This window comes from Cnephaeus nilssonii, assembly GCF_951640355.1.
Source record: "Cnephaeus nilssonii genome assembly, chromosome: 6".
Taxonomy (NCBI): domain Eukaryota; kingdom Metazoa; phylum Chordata; class Mammalia; order Chiroptera; family Vespertilionidae; genus Cnephaeus; species Cnephaeus nilssonii.
This window is the reverse complement of record NC_137077.1, coordinates 88,643,891-88,647,199: the sequence shown is the minus strand read 5'-3', so window position 1 is coordinate 88,647,199 and position 3,309 is coordinate 88,643,891. Positions and strand designations below refer to the sequence as shown.

General features: G+C 44.0%; 1 pseudogene across 1 annotated transcript; it reads right to left on the bottom strand.

Annotated features, from left to right (window-relative positions):
* Window positions 1–1,750: 1,750 nt before the first annotated feature.
* On the bottom strand, window positions 1,751–2,994 carry LOC307101109 (keratin, type I cytoskeletal 18-like; annotated as a pseudogene). Its single transcript has one exon. The product of its transcript is annotated as a keratin, type I cytoskeletal 18-like (transcript).
* Window positions 2,995–3,309: the final 315 nt, after the last annotated feature.

The window sequence follows — 3,309 nt, the reverse complement described above, 5'->3', positions numbered from 1 at the left end:
TATTCTGAATTAAACTGTGATAAATTGATATGCATATTGTAATACCTAGAGAAATCAATAAGAAAATAACTAAAAAATATAACAGCAAAATCAACAGAGGAATTAAAATGTCACATTAGAAATTTTTATTTAACACAAGAAGAGGGAAGAAGAATTTAAAAAAGGGAAACATAGAAAATACATAGCAAAAGAGCATATGTAAATCCAAGCATACATATCAGTAACTACACTAAATATAAATGGACTATTCTGATATTGTGATTTATAATAAAATTTTATTTGGCCTTTGTCTAGGGTTCCTGACTCACATTTCCCAAAACACTTGCAATTTCCTAAGCAATCAGAGCAATTGGAGCATCTTTTGTTATATAATTTGGTCTCTTGTCCTCAGTTCTTGAAATTGCTTCACAGCCATAAGGTGAAATGGGTGTCTTGTTATTCATAACAAACGCCTTTCCACCACATCTGGGTTTATGTCAATGAGGTGGCTTTTGTAAATCCCCTAAAGATGGGGGAGCTGGTGGCCAGGGAAACCAACCGTGATTAGAGGTTTAAAACTTTCAGTCCTATCTCCTCATTTCTGGGAAGGATGGAGGGGCTGGAGATTGAATTAATCATCAATGGGCAATGATTTAATCAATCATGCCTATGTAATGAAGCTTCAAAAAAAAAAAGGAGGGGGGAAATCCCACATGTTGAACTTCCAGGTTCATGCCACCACACCAGGCCCCAAACTCCACAAGTACAGAAGTTCCTTTGTTCTGGACTTTGCCCTACATATTTGTTGGTTTGTATCCTCTAATAGTCTTTGTAATAAGCTGGTCATCTAGTGAGTAAATTTGTTTCCTGAGTTCTGTGAACTGCTCTAGCAAATTAATTGAACCCAAGGGTGGTGTCCTGGGAACCTCTGATTTTCAGCCAGTCAGTCAGAAGCACAGATGACAACCTAGACGTGTGATTGGCATCTGAAGTGAAGGCAGTCTTGTGGGCTGGAGCACTTACCCTGATGCTATCTCTGGGTATACAGTATTGTCAGAACTGAATTGAATTGTAAGACACCCAGTTGGTGTTAGAGAATTGCTTGGTGATGTGGGGGAAAATCCCACACTGGGGAATTGGATAGAGGATTATAACTAAACATTCCACTTTGTCAATGTAAGAAATGTCCAAACCTGTAGAGAATTTTTATGTTTATTTGAGCCAAACTGATAACAATTGCTGGGAAGCAAAATCTCAATGGATTGAAAAAAATGCTCTGGAAAATGGCAGTTTTACCACTTATTTTATACATCAGAATCAAAGGGGAAAATATAGAGGGATTACATAAAAATTCATTGGTGATAGATTAGGGAGGTGGGAGAAAGCAAAGCAGGGGAATCTCTGGGATTGGATAAAAAGTAAAATGGATAGGCACATATTTCTTTTACATTGTTAACAATTAACATTTACAGAGAGATTATATGCTGGAGAACAAGATAACAATGAGGGGTTCTAGTAAGAGATTGTGCCCTGAGGGATCTGACAAAGGGGATTACTCTGATATTCCAAAGGTTTGTTATTCTAGATGCAAAAGTTCAGGTAAAGACTGTCTTTGTCAAGGAAGATACTGACCTAGGACAGGACTACCCACCATGACTGGCCTTTGATTAGGAAGTTGTGTGTTTTTTTCAATGATCTCTGAACTTTTATTGGCCTCTTGCCCCCACCCCCCCAACGGGCAGCAGAAGTGATGCCCCCACTTCTGCTGCCCTTAATCCCTCAGAACTTTGGTGTAGTTGACCTCAGACATCACTTTGCTGTCCACAATCCTGCAGTTGGTGGTCTTTTGGATGGATTGTATGGAGTGGCTGTTGTAGAGGGCATCACCAAGATTGAAGTCTTCCCCTTCTTCCAGCAGGCAGAGATAGGTGGTGTTCTCAGCCTCCAGCTGGATGCTAATAATCAGCCGGGCCTCTTACTCCTGGACCTGGCACTGCCCTTCTGCCCGAGTCTGGGCCAGCCATTGAGCTATTCTATCAGCAAGACATAGCACATCTCCACCTCCCTCAGGCTGTTCTCCAAATTGTCCTTCAGATTTCTCAGCCAGTCCAGGCCGATCTCCAAGGACAGGACCCTATGTCTCAGCTCCGTGAGTGTCATCTCACAGCTCCTATCTCAGCGGTCTGCGAGGTGACCACTGTGGTGCTCTCCTCAATCTACTGGGGCCAGTACTTGTCTAGCTCCTCTCAGTTCTTCTGAGCCAGCGTGTCATCCTGGGCCCAGATGTCTGCCATGATCTTGCTGACGTCCTGAGATTCGGGGGCATTCAACTCAGTCAACCCAGAGTTGGCAGTTTGATTTTGTAGACCATTTACTTCCTCCTCGTGGTTCTTCATGAAGAGCAGCTGCTCCTTGAGAGCCTCGATCTCTGTCTCCAGCTGTAACTGAGTGGCACTGGTGTTATCAGTGACTTTTCAGAGCCCATTGGTGTCACTCTCCACAGGCTGGTGCATGGCCAGTTCTGTCTCATACTTGACTCTGAAGTCATCAGCAGCAAGATGGGCATTGGCAATCCACAAAATGATGCAGGCATTGTCCACAGAACTTGCAAAGATCTGAGCCCTTGGGTCCTCAATGGTCTTGAAATAATGCCCCCAGTCTCTGACCTGGATCCCTTCTTTTCCAAGTGTTCCCAGATTTTGCTCTCCAGTCCCTGATTATCAGCCTCCAGGTTTCTCACCCTCTCCAGGTAGGAGGCCAGGTGGTCATTCAGGCATTGCATACTCTCCTTCTCGCTCTGGATGCCCCTATACTTGCCAGACCCCTGGCCACCCTTGCAGCCAGGCCCCCAGATTCCCAGCTGCCCTGAACACTGGTAGAGTAGGGCACAGAGATCTGGAGCCCAAGCCCCCAGAGCATGCATAGATGCTGGCTGGCCGTGCTGCTGCTGGGCGACTGCACGGAGCCCAAGGTCCAGTAGTTTGTGGAGAAGCTGGAGCAAGTGCTAAAGCTCATGTTGTCCAAGGAGGAAGGTGAGAAGCTGAGACAGGTTCAAGCGCCAGTTAGGAAGTTTTAATTTCAGATCACCCTATGTGGTTACTTTCAGTCTCTGAGTATGTAAGGCCTGACATGCAGGTCTCCCTGAGCTTGTCAGGTTTAGTATGTGGCCCCTTTTTGTTCAAAACTTGAAAGGCACAGATTGTCATTCCGAATAAAACAGAGCAAGACCAAATTATATGCTGTTGACAAAAAAAGCAGCTTAGATTCAAAGAAACAAAGAGATTAAAAGTAAAAAAAAAAAAAAGAAGGAATTCCAGTTTCAGATATGAC